Raw genomic sequence first — 20911 nt, 5'->3', positions numbered from 1 at the left:
AAGACTTCAAAGAAAAACAACCACTCTCTGCTCCCCCTCCCTAACATCCAAGCAACCCAGAAAAAGGAACCCGTTCAGTGATCTCCCTGCAGCCTCTGATTCAGAAGCCTGTCACTTTCAGAGGTTTACATCATCGATTCAGGGTTCTGCCCTTTCTCTTTTCCCCTTTTTCCTTTCCTCTTAAGCATCCTGCCTGGTGACATCATGGAAGGACAAAAGTCCCTGAACAACAGCTCGGTTCCAGTATGGTGCCTGCTTTGCTGCTGTCCCAAGAGCAAGCTCTGTTACTGCTGAACAAACCTGGGAAAGAACAGGTCCTCTCGGTTATTTGCACACCAGCCTCCTCCAATCCCACCCGAGTTGATAATCAACTTCAGGCAGCATTTTCATAATCCAGGTCATAAACAAGGAAGAAAGACTCTTAGCATCATAAAAACACTAAAATAAGAAAGCCCGTGGGCAAAAATTATAAAATAATGAAGGTGAATTACCTCATTGAAGAAAAGAGCTATAAAATACAGCTTTCAGTGAGTTGAAAAGCATGCATGAAATTTTAATATGATCTCAGATTAATCTAAGTCTAATTATTATCTTGTCAGTTTTCTCTATTGCAGACTGTTACACATAGTTAAATGAGACAAGTCAGCCAAACAATAAATTCACGTTATTTTCAACAACTATGCTTTAAAGTTTCAATGGCAAAACTGATTAAAATCAAATCTAGTCATCAGCTCACTTCAGTGAGTTCTCTGCTTCAGAACCTGAATCTTGGCTTTGAACCTAAACACCCATGGACCATAAAAATCCTGAACCCCTGGAAACAGACTCACTGTTTCCCAGAGGAGGAATCAGGCAATGTGCCCCATTCATTCTCAAAGTTAGAAGACAACGTGGCTGAAAAGAACAGGTTCCAAAAATGTCAGTAAAAACACAAATGGTTTTTAACAGGTACAAATAAAAGATCTCCTTCTATAGTGCCAGAGTGAAACCAAAATCAAGATAAAAAGTTGTTGGTGGCTTGCAACACGCGCGCACACACACACATACACACACACACGCACACACACAGGCACACGCAGAGGAAAGCTCTCCAGTTACTTACTGGGGCGGTTTTGTCGCGGTATTTTTCACATCAGCACTCTGCCTGTCCAGCTGCCAAGTGCCGGAGCACGCCGAGAGCAGCTGTTTCCTTCAAGCTGAGGTTCTGTGTCTTAACCAGTCACATGCACCTCCTGATAAATACCGCCACCGTGCCAGGAGGTCAGAAACTGAAGATCATTATTCTCCTTGCTTGCAAACCTTCTCATAACCCACCCCCTCCCCCTGGGGTTGGCCAGGCCATTTCATTAGCATGCCGAGCAGTGCATTCCACAATTTGTTTTCTTTTCGTGACAAAGGGCAAACAGCTGATAAGTCACACTGGAGGGCAGGTCACTGCAAGTGGAAAGTCAATCATGTTTGCAAGCGGGTGGGTATGGTGTGGGGAGCCTGGCAGGCTCCATGCTTTCTTGGCTCCCCCAAGTTTTCACGGGGACTCTGGAACAGCAATTAAAAGGAGCTGCGCCTCCCTCAGCAGGTGGAAGTTGCCCTAGATTCCAGGTGCCCCTGCCCCCAAGCACATCAATCTGCTTGGTTTCATTTTCTCAGAATGCCAGGCTCCTGTTTGTTGGGAGAGCCACAAGGCTAAGTGACCTGTCCCGAGGAAGGAAGACCTTAACTAACCCTCTGAGAATGCTTAGATTTAATTTCAAAAGCCAGGGCTGCTAAGCCCAGTGATGTCAATGGGCAAATTTGAGAGGGGAGTATGCAGAATATTAAAGGCAGCTTTTATCTAAATAACTGGTGGATATGACTGCAGGTGCTTAAGACCAAACTTCTGCATGGTTATCTTGCATTGTGTCAACATGTGGAAGCACAGCAGAGCAGCTGAGATTATCAGCAAGTGCAAGTGGAAACATAAATTATCTCCAAAGTTTACAGCCTGCTTCACAGAGGCGCTGCTGCTGCCCCCTTTGGTGTGCCGGGAAGCTGGACTAACCTGGCATTCTCTGCGCTGTTCACAAAGGTGGCAAATCGTCCTGGATGTTTTGCTGAATTCATACTTCTCCCCTGGGCTGATGTTCCAACACTTCCACTTTCACCCTCCTCCCCAAGGACAGCCCTTGGAGGATCTGACTTTGTATAGTGTCTGACTTCTTGGCACAGTCAGGGTGACACCAAAATCAGTGCCTGAGCTCACCCTTTAGGTAGAGATATGACAGGGACTCCGCCTTATGACAAAGTGAACATGCAAAAAGAGATGGTTGGCCGGGCGTGGTGGCTCACGCCTGTAATCCTAGCACTTTGGGAGGCCGAGGCGGGCGGATTGCTCAAGGTCAGGAGTTCGAAACCAGCCTGAGCGAGACCCCGTCTCTACCAAAAATAGAAATAAATTAATTGACCAACTAAAAATATATATACAAAAAATTAGCCGGCATGGTGGCGCATGCCTGTAGTCCCAGCTACTTGGGAGGCTGAGGCAGGAGGATCGCTCGAGCCCAGGAGTTTGAGGTTGCTGTGAGCCAGGCTGACGCCACGGCACTCACTCTAGCCTGGGCAACAAAGTGAGACTCTGTCTCCAAAAAAAAAAAAAAAAAAAAAAAAAAGAGATGGTTAAAAGTCCCCCAGGGGATTTCTGAACCATCATAGGCCTGTTAAACTGCCAACCTTGATTTTTAATATGTGAGATCTTACTCAATATAGGAGCCTGTGTGAGTAATTCATTTCTGGGCTTTGTCTCATATTATTTATAGTGTTAATCAAAGCAGAAGCTTCCCTCTATAAGAGGACAGAGTGTTTTCCAGAATAACAGAAAAAGACAAAAAAAAATCCTCAGTCTCGCCTTATTTTTAGGGTGTAGTTTGTCATCAACTTGTGAGAGCCCAAAGTGTGAACGGAAAAATTTTGCAGGAGTCAAAACATATCTCTTTCTAAGAGTTTAAAGTCAGCAGTAGAAATCAACTTCAGATATCAAAATGCAATGCACTAAAATACAGGTCACCTTCTCAGGCATTTTTGCTCCTTTGTTGATGTGATAATCTTTCATCAGAAACAGAAAGGAAGGCCCTTTGAGAGAACTGATTGCAAAAAAATGAAAGAAAGAAAGAAAGAAAGAAAGAAAGAAAGAAAGAAAGAAAGAAAGAAAGAAAGAAAGAAAGAAAGAAAGAAAGAAAGGAAGGAAGGCCTATTGAGGATCTGAAAAATTATTTTGATTTATTTAGACCTTGTATTTGCAATAACAGAAAGTTTTGTGACCTGCTGACACCTATCAATCACCTTATTTACAATTGACTGGGTTAATTATTCTGACAATCCATTCCATACCACCACTAGTGAAAGAGAGACTTCTAGAAACTCTTTGTTGACCAACAGAGACAACAGCCTGAGGCAAGGTAATTGTGGAGATTCTTTTCTATTTCTATTGGCAGGGGAGGAAGGACTAGATCCTGAGTCATCCCCGTAATGCAAACTGTAAACACAGAGGCCACGACCCTGGGCCCCACCAGTCAGGGGCCAGGAGTGTGGCTGAAGGTTCTACAACGACACAGGCTTGCAAAGAAATGGGGAGATCCCGCCTTTCTGCCCACACTGCCTGGAGGTACCAGTCATTTCCTTCAACTCAAAAAGAGGCGTCCCCCACCTGTCAGAGTCCATCTCCCAGCGGGGCTTTGTGTCTCGCCCTGGGTCCCCCACCTGTTTAGGGCCCTCTTAATGACAACCATACCTTCTCTCCCTCTCAGCTCACCCTCCTCATTATCTAAACATGCTTACTAGTCTTTATATCTTTTTTTTATAACACTTCACGAATTTCCGTGTCATCCTTGCGCAGGGGCCATGCTAATCTTCTCTGTATCGTTCCAATTTTAGCACATTGCTGCCAAAGAGAGCAGTAGTCTTTATTTCTTAACAGCAATATTGTTGATCTTTTGCTCCTTTAATGCCTGCCCTAACTCACTCATTCCCTCCACAACTAAGCTCTTGGAGAACACTTGTCTCCACTATCTCTCAGCCCATTTAAGCCTCAACCTGCCTACACTCTGGCTTCTTTCCCTCACTCCACTAAAACTGCCTTCCCCAAGACACCAAAGACCAAGGGCAATAGATACTTTTATCTTACATGACCTTCCAGCTCCATTTGATCCAACTGACCAGGCACGCCTTGAGATGTTCTCTTGTGGCCGCTGTAAAACTTCACTCCTACCTCCTTCAGCCTCCTGTGTGGACCTGTCTGCTTCTACCTGCCCCTTAAATGCGAAAATCTCCTCTTTTTGTTCTCTAACATCTTTTAGGTGTTCTAACGTATTACTGAATGACTATAGTGATTTCCTAATTATTTGTCCTGCCACCAAAAAGCCTGTCTCTGCCCTTAATTTATCTTTTACACTTTAGGACTGAAAGCCTCTCAGGGTCATGTTAGGCAACCTTGAATTCCCAGAACCTCTGACAGAGTGTGGCTCTCACTCTCTGCTGCCTCCTTTTGACCATTCCACTGCATTTCTTTCTCTATTATAATTATTAGGTCTTCATGTACCTATGTCCTATCTAAACTTTGTCAACCTCAGGGAAAGCTTATGATATATTCATTTTATATCTTGCAATGCCTACTACAATGCCTGGCATGTATTAGACACATGGCTGAAACAATGCTCAATGCATAAATGAATGATTGAAGAGTAGGATCTCTGTCAATTCTGTTAAGAAAAGATAGAAGAAAAATTTACAAAATTTGATTTTATATTAGGCCACCAAAAAAATTTTAAGTAATTCCCCTCCAAAAGAAATCACTTTGACCACATTGTATAATCACGCTGTAATAAAACTATAAATTCATTACAAAAGTGTAAGTAAAAAAAAGAGCCAAGCTCTTGGAAAAACTTTATAACTCTTCTTTAAAAAAAAAAAAAATCATTGATTGGAAAAGAAATCAAAAGGGCAATTACCGAACGCTTAGAAGTTTTCAGAAATGAGAATACCACACATCAAATATTGTAGGCCATGGCCAAAATAATAATTAGAGGCAAACTGACCCAAGAAGAAGTTGAAAACCAACAGATCAGTAATCATGGAAAAATGTAAAAGTTATTAAGAAATTGTTTCCAAAAATTTTTTTAGTTCAGATTACTTACACAATTAAGTTTTCTTTGAGCTTCCACCTACAGATAATTCCCAGGCTATGTAAAATGTTCAAGCGGACAAAAGTAACAGAAACCTAACATAATACCTCTGACTTTAAAAAAAAACTGGCCGGGCGCGGTGGCTCACGCCTGTAATCCTAGCACTCTGGGAGGCCCGAGGTGGGCAGATTGCTGGAGATCAGGAGTTTGAAACCAGCCTGAGCAAGAGTGAGACCCCATCTCTACCATAAATAGAAAGAAATTGGCCAACTAATATATATAGAAAAAATTAGCTGGGCATGGTGGCACATGCCTGTAGTCCCAGCTACTCGGGAGGCTGAGGCAGGAGGATCGCTTGAGCCTAGGAGTTTGAGGTTTCTGTGAGCTAGGCTGACGCCACGGCACTCACTGTAGCCTGGGCAACAAAGCAAGACTGTGCCTCAAAACAAAAAAAATTAATTAATTAATTTTAAAAAATAAAAAATAAACAAAAAAATAAATAAAACTGGTAAAGCATAAGAAAGGAAACCACAGACTGACATCATGTTTACACATAGTTTACCCTAAAGACATAAAAATATATCAGTATTAAGAAATGCATTAACATAATTAAGACATAAACAAATCAATGGAGAAAAGCTTTTGAATTACCACAACAGTAATCTTGAAGTCATTTGATAACATTCAGTATCAATTTTTAATTAATAAGATGAAGTTAGAAGACCTGCTTACCATGATAATCTATCTCAAACCAAACACAGGCATCATACTTTATGGTAAAATACTAGAAGTATTAATATTAAATTCAGAGACAAGAAAAGGTTGCTCACAATCACTATCACCATTTGGCACTGTTAGAGACATTTGAGCCACTGCCATCAGGCAAGATATAGAAGCTACACAAGAACTGTTAGAAAGCGGAGACAAAATTATTCAACCTGCAGATGTTATAATCATTTACTCAACAGAACCAACTAAAAATGCTTTTAAATAATTAGAAAGTTCAGTGATGTAAACAGTTAACAAAATAAATGCAAAAAACTAATGGGATTTCCCATATAACTACCAAAAACTTAGACAACATACTGAAAAGAATTCTCATTCACAAAAGCAGCAACAACAAAACTTCTAGGACTAACAAAACAAAGTGAATAGCCTATGTAAAAAAATGTATAGAACTTTACTGGGAAAATAAAAAATATTTTGATAAATAAAGGGTAATACAATTTTCCTATTCTAGAAGATTCGACATGGTAAAGATGTCAATTCTCTCCAAATTAGTTTGTAAATGTTATCAAATTCTGGTTAAAATCCCAAAGAGATTTTTCAAACAGGTAACAAAAAAAATACTAAAGTTTATTTAAAAGAATAAAAAACTGAGAATGGTAAAGGCAATTTTAGAAAAGAACCATGAGGGGGATACTAGGTATTAAATAGGCTAAAAATTAAATAAAGTTTGGTAGTGGTGTCAAAAAAGGCAGAACAATGAAACAGAACAGAAAGCCCAGAAATTACTTACGAATACCATATTTAAATGTTTCTTATTTGTTAAATATGGTATTTAACCCTACTGAGAAAAGGAGGAACTTTTCAATAATGAGTTGGTTAACTATAAGGAAAAACAAAGATGCCATCATTACTTCATGCCATATACAAAGTAAATGCCTGATAGACTAAAGATTTAAATGTGAAAACAAAACCTCACACAAACTCGAAGAAAATCGTGTGATTGTTTCTATAATCTTAAAATTATTTTAATGATGATTAAATACTTTTATCATAATATTTTAATCATGATTACAAAAGCAGAAATCATAAAGAAAAAAGTTAAAATATTTAAGCCATAAAATGTAAAATTTATGTTATGTTAAATATAACCCCACCATAAGGAAAATTAAATCACAAATGACAAAATGAGATTAAAAAGTGAAACATATATGGTAAAGGGTTAATAGCCTTAATATGTAAGTAGCATTTACAATTAACAACTGGGCAGAGGATATTAATGAATAGTTCACAAGGAAAGAAAAATAAATGGTCAATATACATATGAAAAAAATATTCAGCTTCCCTAAAAAAACAATACAAATAAAATGATAGGATACCATTTATTATCTATAAACTTGACAAAGATGAAAAAAATTAAAATTCCCTACACTGTCAGGTTTGGAAAATTGTACTTTCACACTGCTGGCAAGAATGTAAATTGTAGAACAAATGAGGAAGATAATTTTGCAATATATGGCAAAAGCTTTTTAAAATGTGAATACCCTTTAAATCATAGAACACATGAGGAAGATAATTTTGTAATATATGGCAAAAGCTTTTAAAAATGTGAATACCCTTTAATTCAGCAGTTCCTGCTCTAGAAAGATATTCCAAGAAAAGAATTGCATATGTATAAGGATGTTTCCCACAGCATTATTATACTAGGGAAATATTAGAAAGAATCTATATGCCAAAAGTAGTTGAATAAATTAGAACACATTCATAATATTTATGTCTTTACACTCATTATAATAGTATATACTCATTAAATATTCAGTGTAGATGATGTGAAAAACACAAGTTACAAAAGTTTATTCAATACAATTTCATTTTTTTGGTGCAATCTCTTTCTCAGACACATACACTTTTTTGATATCTTTTCTGTTTCTCTTTATTCTTCCAACATTTGTCTAAGTATCATAGGAAATTTTCTCTAATGCTCTTGTTCTTCCCTCTTTCTTCCCTTTGAACTATGTGTGAGCCAAAATAAGTACTCAGTCACAGTCAATCATAAGAGTTGTGCTAGCTACATCACCACAACAAATAAAAAGAAAGAAAAAATTTCAAAAGAATCAGAGAGTTGAGCTGTTAACCTCCAAAGCCCTTGAATGAAGCAAAGCAATGTCAGCAAATGAAAAGGATATGTGATGTCTGTGTTCGGTGCGTATTGCATTTAGGGATTCACCAAAGTACAAGAGAAAAATCTCTGCTCTCAAAGTTCATGATCTCTCTGGGAGAAAGAGGAACATGTAGAAAGCTATTATATATGTATATAAGGAACAATAATTATTATATAAAATAGCAATTAGTATCTACTAATATACATTGTTAGTATATTACCAATAATATGTAACAAGCTACCAGCTGTGCAAAATGCTCATTTAATTTTCATAGCAATGCTCTAAAGAGATGCTATTATTACCCCCAGATGACCTTTAGTGAGGTTAACTAGCCTGCCCATAACTAGTAAACAGCAGAGGGAGACAGATGTAAACCCAGATCTGTCTGACTCCAAAGCCTGAGCATTTATTCTCTCTCCCAGTGAGTTAGTAGCCATAGAAGTTTTCATAGATTTGCTTATCCTCTTCTTATTAAACCTAAGTCACTCAAAATTTTTGGTTTCCCAGTGCATATAAGTTATGTTTACACAACGTGTAGTCTATTAAGTGTGTGATAGCAAGCATTATGTGTATTTCCACCACATCTGCAGCTACTTCCTCCTCTGAAATCTTGGACCCCTGAAAGTCATTCATGAGGGCTGAAATCAACTTTTCCAAACTCCTGGTAATGTTGATATTTGACCTCCTTCCATGAATCATGAATGTTCTTAATGGCATCTAGGATGGTGAATCATTTCCAGAAAGTTTTCAACTGATTTTGTCCAGATCCATCAGAGGAATCACTATCTATAGCAACTGTAGCCCTACAAAATGTATTTCTTGAATACTGATAAGACTTGAAAGTCAAAATTACTCCTTAATCCACGAGCTGCAGAATGGATATTGTGTTAACACCCATGAAAACAACATGAATCTCCTTGTCCATCAGAGCTCCTGGGTGAGTAGGTACATCGCCAATGAGCAGTACTATTTTGAAAGGAATCTTTTTTCGTGAGCAGAGGGTCTCAACAGTGGGCTTAAAATAGTCAGTAAACCAGGCTATAAACAGGTGTTCTGACATCCAGGCTTTGTTCTTCCACTTGCAGAGCACCGGCAGAGTTGATTTAGCATAATTCTTAAGGGCCCTAGGATTTTCAGAGTGGTAAATGAGCATTGGTTTCAACTTCAAGTCACCAGCTGCATTAGCCCCTAACAGGAGAGTCAGCCTGTCCCTTGACAGGTTTGAAGCTTTGAAGGCAGGCACTGACTTTCCTCTACAGCTATGAAAGTCCTAGATAGCATCTCCTTCCAATAGAAGGCTGTTTTACCTACATGGAAAATCTTGCCACCTTCATAATAAAAGATAATTTGCTGCAGTTTCTACATCAGCACTTGCTGCTTCATCTTGCACTTCTATGGGGACGGCTTCTTTCCTTCAACCTCATGAACCAACCTCTGCTACCTTACAACTTTTCTTCTGAAGTTTCCTCACCTTACTTAGCCCTCATAGAATTGAAGAGAATTGGGCTCTGGATTAGGCTTTGGCTTAAGGAAATGTTGTGGCTGTTTGATCTTCCATCCAGACCACTAAAACTTGCTCCATATCAGCAATGAGCCTGTTTCACTTTCTTACCATTCGTGTGTTCACTGGAGTAGCGCATTTTTAGTTTCCTTTAGGAATGTTTTCTTTGCATTCACAACATGACTGACTGCTCAGTGCAAGAGGCCCAGCTTTCAGCAGATCTTGGCTTTCAACATGCCTTGCTCACTAAGCTTCATGATTTCTAGCTTTTGATTTAAAGTGAGAGACTTGCGACTCTTCCCTTCACTTGAACATTTAGAGGCCATTGCAGAGTCTTGAACTGGCCCAATTTCAATACTGTTGCGTCTCGGGGAATAGGGAGGCCAGAGGAGATGGGGAAATGGCCAGTCCATGGAGCAGTCAGAACACACAGTGTTTATCAACTAAGTCTGCTGTTTTCCATTGGGTGTGGCTCATGGTGTCCCAAAATAGTTACAATAGTAACATCAAAGATCACTGATCCCAGATCATCATAAAATGTATACTAATAATGAAAAAGTTTGAAATATTGCAAGAATTACTAAAATGTGACGCAGAGACACAAAGTGAGCAAGTGCTGTTAGAAAAATGGCACTGATAGTCTCACTCAACACAGCGTTGCCACAAACCTTCAATTTGTAAAAAATGTGTTATCTGTGAAGTGCAATGGAGTGAAGCACAATGAAATGAGGTGTGCCTGTACAAAAATAGAAAGAAGAATGAAGGAGGAGGACAGCCTCTACATCCCAGCCTGTGTGGGCCCCTTCTTTAGCATCCTTGGAGAAACTCCCAAGTTTCCAGAAAGTTGGGTCCAATTTAAAAATAGACTTCCCCTTTCAGTTCTCTTTTTCTTTCCTCTCTTTACTCTTTCTTTTTGTAAAATTTCATTCTTTTTTTTTTTTTTTTTTTGGTCTAAACAACAGACATTTATTTTCTCACAGTCCTGGCGGCTAGAAGTTCAAGATCAAGGTTCATTAGGTTCATTCACTTTTTAAAAACACTTTAGCCTTAGTATAACTGCATTTACTTAATTTAATTTATTTAAATTTACCTCTTGTTCCCTCTCCTGACTCTTCCCTATTTAAATTTACCTTCATAGCAGTGTTTTGCTTTCAAAATTTTCCCTCCATCTAATCAGCTTCTTAAATTAGGCTAGATTTCTAGCTGAAGCTGGGTCAAGTAAAACCTGGGAAGGAAAATTTAGCATTCATGCCACAAAACACCTAGCTTAGCATAATTACTTACATAATATCTTTTTCCCCTAATAGTTTTATTTCGAAACCCTGATCTGACAGCAACTTTCATTCATTTTTGAGGATCTCACCCCTCTCAACCGCAGACTAGTGGTAAAGTTAATCTGAGTCTAGATCTAAAATGCCACTGCTGTTTCTGGGATTCTTTCGGTTCATGAAAAGAGTTGCTTGTAGTAAAAAAAAAAAAAAAAAAATCCGAGGCTATCTCTGTGCATTTTTCTGAGAATCATTTAGTGTACAGAAAATAATATAAGGGCAATTTTCTGATTTATGATTTCCTTTCTATTCAAGTGTCAGCATGGTTGCTATTTCAAAGCAGAAAATAGAAAGCTGATTTGGGAATGAATGGGCAAAGTAAACATATAAATTTTTTTCTCTCAAAACTTGTGATAGCTAAATGCATGAGGTGAGGGCGCAGTTTGATTTTCATAAGAATCCGTGGGAAAGTCCAGTTAGAAACTCCAAATCCCCTTGTTCTCAAATGCAAACTGTAGGCTTCCTCTGCCCCTTCTCCCCATCTTCGCATTATAGCCTGACTCTCAATAGACACAGGCCTCTTTTTGAGTCCACTAAGCTGTCCTGGATTCACACCACAGCCCACTGTCCTTGGGTGGAAGATGATGCTCAGTGTACACTTTCTGAATGAATGAATGAATGAATCAATCAATCTTTACATCATGGTTGTAATTATAAAATAGCCCTGCTAATTTGATACCAAATCCATCTGCTAAACATTGTGCATAATTCCAAACAATGTCAATGTTCCAGTTTATCACTTTTGCTCTACACTTTACCAGATTCTCCAAACCCAGCTAGCTAACTACAAGACCCATTTTCTGACCTTAGTGCCAAGCTCCTTGCTCAGGTTTTGATTTAGCCATCATAGCCTTGAGGTTATAACTCTGTGAGGCCTGGGCTCTCAACCTCATTTCCATATCCTTTTCTAAAGTATTACTCTCTTTATCCTACACGTCATTAAATAGCGCCATGACTCACACTGTGTTTGCTCAACCTTTAGGCTGCAGTCTCAGTATTTCTTGTACCTTTGTGTATAGAAATCCTCTAGATAAGATATTCTTAGGACTTCCTGGGAAACATGAAGGCAACCACAGCAGAGCAGTAATCTCCTGGGGAATGAGGATCTAATATTATTGCAACAGTATTTTCTTATTTGGAGATCATAGGGGGTAAACTAAGAAAGCACTTCTAGAAGCACATTAAAAAAATGTGGTAGGGACATTTCCAGTTTTCCCTAATGTTTTAATTAAATAAGAAGTGTTCTCAGGGCTCATCTTCATGATAGTCATTATCACTAGTGGAAAATAGTAGGTTAATTAATGCCAGGGAAAACTTAAATCGAGAAGCAAGTGGAGGAGGGATATGAACAAAGGGGTGGGTGTTGCTTCCTTAATCTAGACCATAGGAAGTAAGAAGCTCAATAAGGCTTCCTGGCTGGTGGAAATAAACACATGGTAGTGAGAAATCAACGTAGAGAAGCATGGGCTACAACAGCTAAAAAATATCAACTTTAGCAGTAAAGCTTTTGTAGGCATTTGAATTCCTACAAATTCATTTTACACTTATATTCTAATGACCAGAATAATGACATTATCACATTGAATAACAATCTTGTTTTCTTTTACAAAATAAGAAAAATAGCACTCCTGTGTGTAGTTTTTATAAGATATTTAGATTTAAAAAGCAATACATGTCCATTGTAGCAAGTTGAATACATAAAGAAAAATTTAAGAACTCCTCTTTCCTATCCATTCCTATCTCACTAAGATAACACACATCTTTCTCTATCTCATAGAAAAATGCAACATGGGATAGAAAAAGGTATCTCATACATGCATTTATATATGAGGTTCTATTTTTTCATTTTTAAAAGCCCCATTAAATTGATTTTTTTCCCTTAATAATGTTTCATGGTTTTGTATATTGGCTCCAAAGTCAATAATATAGAATGAATTTATTCCTTTTAATAGCTGCATTCTACTCCACAGTACAGTCACTTCATAGTTTATTCAATGTATTAATGAATGTTCAAAATGTCCTTGGTTTTTGCCTCTGTAAATAATGTTATGCTACACATCTGTGTATACATATCTTTAGTTGTTGGTGGTTTTATTTGCATAGTATAAATTTCCCAAACTGGGATTACTGGGATTGCAAAGTTATTCATTTACTATTGACAAAGATTCTTTCCTTGACCAAGCTCTGACCAGGCTCCTCTGAGCTCTCTTGTCAACTAGGCCTCAACCTTGGCCTATAAAGACTTGAACAAACCCTAACATAGTTTCTAACAGTTCAAGGCCATATCCCTAAGATGACTCCAGCCCCACTTAAAAAGTGCCTGCCTGAGAAAACTCAAGGCTACCAAAAAAATTTACTGTCTCCTAGTCTCTGTGGGAGGACAGAATCCTAACTTCAGTAACTGCCAGCCAGCAGACACAGCCTAATCACATTTCCACTAAACAACCCTTTGTAATTTTTCACTTTCCTGATTCTATTGAGGGCCTGCTTGTGCCCTCCCTGCTCCCTCATTCGCCCTTTAAAATGCCTAGTTATTTCTTTACTAATCAAAGTTCAGTTCAGTTCATGCTGGACATTTTTCGCTTTGCAAGTCATTACTGATTAAAATCTATCCTTACCACTTTAGTGTCGGACTTTGCTTATCTTTGGCACTATACTTCCCAGTTACTTTCCTAAAACTGAACTAAAAGCAATTTAAGGGTCATGGGCTTAAAGTGTCTGAGAAATGTCCACTTCGAGGATCAAGATTATAATAAGAGAGTCATTAAAAATTCAATTCAGGCCGGGCGCGGTGGCTCACGCCTGTAATCCTAGCTCTCTGGGAGGCCGAGGCGGGCGGATTGCTCGAGGTCGGGAGTTCAAAACCAGCCTGAGCAAGAGCGAGACCCCGTCTCTACTATAAATAGAAAGAAACTAATTGGCCAACTAATATATATAGAAAAAATTAGCCGGGCATGGTGGCGCATGCCTGTAGTCCCAGCTACTTGGGAGGCTGAGACAGAAGGATCGCTTGAGCCCAGGAGTCTGAGGTTGCTGTGAGCTAGGCTGACGCCACGGCACTCACTCTAGCCTAGGCAACAAAGTGAGACTCTGTCTCAAAAAAAAAAAAAAAAAAAAAAATTCAATTCAGAATTATACCCCACCAGGATTATTGATTAAATCCTTTATGTTCAAGAGGTTTGCTTGTTTTTCATGTAAAATTATAATATTTTTAAAAAACAAAGTATCTTAAACCCAATTAATTAAAATTTGTCAAAGTTAAAAATTGGAGTGTATTTGCCCCCAACTAGGCCTTATTATCTGTACATACCAAAATTTTCATGAACTCTAAAAACCATTGTAGTCATGGAATCAATTGCTGATTGGTTAAAAATATTTTTTTTATGAGCAAATGTGGACTGATTTGCTATTATGAACAAAAATGTTAAGGTAGGACTAAAAAGATTTCCTTCTGCTTCGACAGCATGCAATGATGCTGGTGAAGGAGTCGGTCACTTTCTCACTTGTTTCTATCTTATTTGCTGGTCTTGGTAACTGAAGAGCCAGCTACTCCACGTGTCATCTGAGGCTGAAATAGGACCCACAAGCTTAACATAGGGATGAGGAGTACCTAGTATCTGCAGCTACACTCCTTTTGGCATGGGGTTTTATCTTGACCCCCTCTTCTGAATTATAGGACTTCACCATATAGTTTGGTTTGAGACTTTGCAGTGAGGGATTGGAATAAATTCGTCTATATATTTTAACAGCATATATAGTCCATGCTACTGTTAAGTGATATGGCTCCACCAGCCAACACACTCTAAGACACAAATCACAGAGCACAGGGGTTCCTGCTTTAAGGAAAAAAATAACAAATTATACTCAATATAAATTAAGGAAAATTTGTCCACATTAGCAAAGCATTCTTTGTTTTAGAAAGCCACTCATTAAAGGATTACAAGAAATGTGTGCACCTCTGGTTCATTAAAAATGGCATTTGACCAACGAAAATTCAACTCATACTATTCAAGAACATATTTATTAAGTAAAATAAACATAAGTCCGATTTGGGACCCAACTTACTGGTCCAGATGGTCTGTGTCCTTTCCTTCACAACAAAAACGTGGGCAAGCAACTCCTAGCTGCCTGTGACAGACAGCTACGTCACAGCCTCCCCGGGCGCTCAAAAGCAACCTGCTATAAATAGCCCACAGCTCTCACATCAGTGTCCTCAGTGGAAGGTCCAGGTGAAAAAATAAATTGCCTGAAATATGCCCCCTGCATTCTAATTCCATAGGCTGTTATTGGCTGAAAATTCCCAGTAATCCTCCTGATTTCACCATAAATAAACTTTTAATTTTTTATTTTATTTATTTATTTATTTTGAGACAGAGTCTCACTCTGTCGTCCTGGTTAGAGTGCCCTGGCGTCAGCCTCGCTCACAGCAACCTCAAACTCCTGGGCTCAAGTGATCCTACTGCCTCAGCCTCCCAAGTAAGCTGGGACTACAGGCATGTGCCACCATGCCCGGCTAATTTTTCTATATATTTTTAGTTGGCCAATTAATTTCTTTCTATTTTTTTAGTAGAGACGGGGTCTCGCTCTTGCTCAGGCTGGTCTCGAACCCCTGAGCTCAAACAATCCACCCGCCTCGGCCTCCCAAAGTGCTAGGATTACAGGCATGAGCCACTGCGCCTGGCCTAAACTTTTTGTCTTTTAATCATTCATTAACTATCAGGAAAGGCACTGTGTTGAGGGGTGGGAATGCTACACATCGCGTAGAACAGGAAACCAGGACTCTCATTCCCTACTCAGTCACTTATGAGCTGAGTCGGTTAAGCCTTTAAGTATAAAATCTCTCATCTGTAAAAGGGAAATGATAATATCCAACTCAAGGGAAGGCTTATATGGGCTGGAAATAATGCATTCCACTTCAGGAGTTTATCCTATAAAAATATTTAATACGTGCACAAAGATATCCATAAAGCAAGTTTAATGTGACATTTATAACACCAAGAAAAGAAAAAGAAAGAACTGAAAAATAAGGGAAGAGTGATCAAAATAATGACTATGCTATAGATATTCAAGGAAAGAGATTAAATGGAAAGATGCCCTTGATGTAGTAAGAGAAAAAAGTGAGTTGAAAAAACACTACACATTTAGCTCCCTTTGTATTACAATAATGTATGTTTTGAAATGCATAGAAAATATTTGCAGTGATAGCAAGCAATAAACATATATCTACTCTGAAGAATAAAAGAGGGTTCCAAGTCTTTTTTCATATGATTCATTTTAGTATTGAGTACATTCATTTATAACAAAGCTGTATTGCTTCTATAATTAAAAATTAAGGACAATAAAGAAAGCAATGAGAAATAAAGCACTTAGCACAATGCCTAGTAGACTTTGGTGAATGGTCATTATCATAGTTACTTCTGTGCCAAAGCTACAGAACTTTGTTTTTTTTTTTGAGACAGAGTCTGAGTCTGTTGCCTGGGTTAAAGTGTCGTGGCATCAGCCTAGGTTCAAGCAACCCTTCTGCCTCAGCCTCCTGAGTAGGTGGGACTACAGGCATGCGCCACCATGCCCGGCTAATTTTTTATATATGTATTTTTAGTTGTCCAGATAATTTCTTTCTATTTTTAGTAGACACAGGGGTCTTGCTCTAGCTCAGCCTGGTCTCAAAATCCTGACCTTGAGCAATCCTCTCGCCTCGGCCTCCCAGAGTGCTAGGACTATAGGCATGAGCCACTGTGCCCGGCCTACAGAACTCTTTAAGGAAAACAAGGTTATAGAAAACTAGCAGATCTTGGTAGCATACAACCAGTTCTGTTCATGTGTGAACTGGATCGATTTTTTTTTTTTTTTAGAAAAATGGATTTTTTAAAATTGTGGTGATTGTTTCACAGGTGTATACATATGTCAACACATCAAACTGTATACTTTAACTATGTGCAGTTTATCATGTCATTATACCTCAACAAAGCTGTTTTTAAAAAGTGGTACTAAAGTTTTCAATAGGAATTAAGATAGAAGATTGAGATCAGAATTAAATGTTTCTAATATCATGTTATCAGAAGATTAAAGATAGTAATATTGGACTTTATTAATTCAAGTATGTATTTTAAACTTTTAAGTATAACCACTAAATCAAAAGAAATAGATTATATAATTTTCAAACTGATAGAGGGGAAAAATTGGGATAAAGAAAACTTGGAAAATCCAGAAGAAGACAGGAGAGAAAAATAAAGAGAAAGAATGGTAAATAAAAAATAAAATAACAATACCTCAATAACCACAGCGTAGACTATCAAAACACACCCTTAAAATGTAAAGCCTATCATTAAATAACACGCACAAAAAAGATGGATCCCTTTTTCATCAGTCCAGCTCCACAGGTGTAGGGCTGTATACACATAGACAAAAGGATCAGATACCTCTCCCCATCTCAACCTCTTTTAACTGCTTTTCTGAAGCATTGAAATTAATTGAAGGAAAGTTCCTTACACCAAAAATAACAAAGGAAACCGAGTTGGTGGGGAGAGGTGAGGGGCGGAGAAGTGGAAAGACAAAGAGAACTGGCAAAGAGAAATAACGTTTCCATGCTATCATCTCAGCAAAAGGGAAATTTAAATGGATGTGAAATTATCTAACTGATACCCAGCTGGTATATTAAAAGTGACGCAGCACTTGCTACTTAAAATGAGACACCTGGGGCAGGGTGAGGCTGTGTCTAGGACCTGCCAGCTGCTCTTCTCCTCAGGAGGTCTGAAGGTGAGTTGTGCTCCCTGCATGGCGGAGCTGGAACACCTCTGAGAAATCTGAACTAAACTTAACCAGCCTAAATGATGCAATTCATCCTTGCTTTCAGAGAACCTGCAAAACTGGATAGATGGTTCTAATCAATCTTATCAGGAAAACAGATAGAAAATTCTTTCCAAAAGTTAATTCTTTAGTCTTATTCCAAAATGAGGCCACATGGCTCCTCCAGGCTGTCTGCATTTGGCAGGAGTTCCCCAGTCTCTATTGGTTTGACACGTGTTGGGGCTGATGTTCCTGGAATTATGGGTGAGACACTGAGAAATTATGAGCATTAATGCTATTCACTGCCTGTAAGCAAATGTTCTTCCCAGCCCGATTATCTAGGAATTTGTGAGCCTGTCCTGATCACTGGGACGCTAAAATAGAAAATTCACAGGACTAAGAATCAAAAGATGCGACTTCTCATCCCAGCCCTGCCCTAATCTACTTGAGCGTTAGTGGCAGAGCCCACTACAGTACGAGTCCACTTTAATAATCAATCAGAAATATGAGAATGGCAGTATTTGTCTCAGATTTTTTTGAGAAGAAAAAAATAATAAAAAAGTACTTTGAAAAATCATAATGTATTATTATAGAAATGTTAAATTTACTCCTTTCTTATATTCACAAAACAATTTTAAGCCTTTATGTACCTCTGCCTACATGGCATCATGTCCTACACAAGAGGCTAAAAAGTTATAGTTGACACCTATGACACCATCTGCCTGACATTCCCACTCTCCTCCATTGCCACCTTCCACCACAACCCCACCTGCCTCTCCTACCTTGGCCCAGAGATGTCATGTGACCCAAACTGGGCCAATCATAGTCCCTCTCTTGCCTTGGCCACATTCCAGTGTTCCAGGAGTAAGCACCTGATTCAGGTGGATGATTCCCTAACCTACCAAGTCCCATCGCCATATTTTTCAGACATAGAAACAGAACATCCTTTTTCTGCAGCCAAATTACAAAATACTAAACCTAGAATCTATTAGGAGTTACATTTTCTGTCTTGCCTATAGCATTCTGGGAGCTGAGAAGGAGAAGAGGACTGAGTCTTAATTTTCAGTTAATATCCTAGTTTTAAGTGTAATATTTGCCTTCAGCAGACCCTCATCCAGAGACCGGGGTCCCCCAGTCTAAACATTCTTGATTTTTTCCTCTAGAGAGAATAAACCTCCAGTCTTCTATGATGAGTAAGAGGTGGTCTTCCACTTGTGCAAAAACCCTTTGATCGCATTTTAATGAGATTTCAAAAGGAAGCAAAGGTAGATAAGGTGTGTGTTAAACCTGCCTTTAGCTGGAAGCTCAAGCTCTTTATAATATTCTCATTGCTCTTTATAATATTCTTAACCCATTTTGATGTCTCTGGTCCCTGGGGCCCATATATTACCATGCCTACCCCAGAATCTCTACCTTGGCCACCTCTTCCTTCTTCCCATACAAATTCTCCTTTCATTAATTACAGGACTATATCTTTTTGTGTGTGAGAGAGACAGAGTCTTACTCTGTTGCCTGGAATAGAGTTCCCTAGCATCATCATCACTCACTGCAATCTCAAATTCTTAGGCTCAAATGATCCTCCTGCCTCAGCCTCCTCAGTAGCTGGGACTACAGATGCATACCACCATGCCTGGATAATTTTTTCTATTTTTAGTAGGGACAGGATCTCTCTTCTGTTCAGGCTGGTGTTGAACTCCTTGCCTCAAGTGATCCTCCCACCTTGGCCTCCCAGAGTCCTAGCATTACAGGCGTGAGCCACCATGCATGGCCTATAGAATTATATCAAACAGAGAAAAGCATAGTTACATCAACTTTATATTAAAGTAACAGGGATTAACTCATTAGTCTCTGGAATATGTATGGTTTTTAAAAATTTTGTTTTTTAAAAAAGAAGAAGACAGGGAAAAAGCAGCCATCACAATCCACAGAGACAACCTCAAGAGAAACTAAACCTGCTGATAACTTGATCTTGACTTCAGCCTCCAGAATGGTGAAAAATAAATTCCTTTGTTTAAGCTCCCTTAAACTAACTTTCATTGATTTGTATGTGTGTGATTTCAAAAATCATATATATTCACCACAAAAGAGTTTTAAAATATAGAAAGGCATAAAGAAGAAAAATAAGATCAACTCTAATTACACCTTTCTGAACATTCTTTTGGTATGTATGTGTGGTAAGTTGCAGATGGCCACCAGTGATCCTCACATACCCTTGTGCAGTTCTTGCCACGCTGAATCAGGGCTGGCCCTGTCTGACCAATAGGATACATGAAAACCGATGATGTATAACTTCCAAGGCAATGTCATAAAAAGCACTGCAGCTTTCACCTTGGTTTCCTGGCTCTCTCACTCTGAAAGAAGTCAGTCTGATGCTATGTCGTAGGGCATTCAATCATTCCCATGGAGAAGCCCACAAAGAGAGGATCTGAAGCCCCAAGCTAACAGCCAGCACTAACTTTCCAGGTATGGTAGAGAGCCACCTCAAAAGTAGACATCAACAAGATGGTGGAATAAGACCTTCTGGAACACATCTCCTCGTAGAAACACCAATTTGAACAACTATCCATACATGGAAATATTTTCATAGGAGTGAAGGAATCTAGATGAGAGATTACAGAATTTGGGGTAGCATAGAAATAAGAAAAGGTACATTGAAGAGGATAGGAAGAACAGTTTCACATAACCTGCATCACCCCTCCCCTAAGCCTGAGTGCACAGCGCAGAGAAGATACCATCCATGTGGGGGAAGGAGAGTGGACTGACCACCCAACTTTGCTATGGACCACAGCACCAGGCTCACCTCAGTGAAAGGCAGTGCCAGGGCAGCCCTCATGATCCCAGGCTCCTGGCCAGCACCTGTGGATTTAGCCTCCAGGCCCACCCTAATGCCAGGCTGGCCTCTATGGCCCTAGGCTGCAGGCAGTCCTACAGCCTCAGGCTTCACACCTGCCCCAGCACCAGGCCAGCTGCACAGCTCCAGGCTCACTCCAGAGCCAGGTCTGCCCCAGCAGCCCAACCTCCAGGCTGGCTCCTGTAGGCCCAGGCTTCAGGTCAGCCCTAGCATCAGGCTAGCCCCTGTGGACTTCAGCCCTAGGTTCCAGGCCCATCCCAGTGTCAAATGGACCTCTATGAATTCAGGCTCAAAACTAACCCAGTGCCAGGTTGGCCCTCATGGACTCAGGCTTCAGGCTAGCCCCTGCAAACAGAGGATCCAGGACCACCCCCATGAACCCAGAATCTAGGCTCATCACAGCA

The 20911-nt window shown here is 39.3% G+C and overlaps 1 protein-coding gene and 1 non-coding gene across 5 annotated transcripts in view; both read right to left on the bottom strand.

The window, feature by feature from the left end:
* Nucleotides 1-20911, bottom strand: part of RASGRP3 (RAS guanyl releasing protein 3) — a 113315-nt gene that overhangs the window by 74559 nt on the left and 17845 nt on the right. Inside the window, exon 1 of one of the 4 annotated variants that reach the window (XM_012788402.3) lies at nt 1103-2254. The exons of the other annotated variants lie outside the window; for them this stretch is intronic. The gene's annotated coding sequence lies outside the window, so the exon portion shown is untranslated. Of the gene's footprint in view, nt 1-1102; nt 2255-20911 lie in introns of those variants that run through there. 4 annotated transcript variants of the gene reach the window in all.
* LOC142870273 (U6 spliceosomal RNA) lies at nt 3824-3928 on the bottom strand. The gene has a single exon (XR_012918705.1). It is a non-coding gene; the product is annotated as a U6 spliceosomal RNA (small nuclear RNA).

This window comes from Microcebus murinus, chromosome 3 (assembly GCF_040939455.1).
Source record: "Microcebus murinus isolate Inina chromosome 3, M.murinus_Inina_mat1.0, whole genome shotgun sequence".
Classification (NCBI taxonomy): domain Eukaryota; kingdom Metazoa; phylum Chordata; class Mammalia; order Primates; family Cheirogaleidae; genus Microcebus; species Microcebus murinus.
This window is presented reverse-complemented; position numbering and strand designations above follow the sequence as displayed.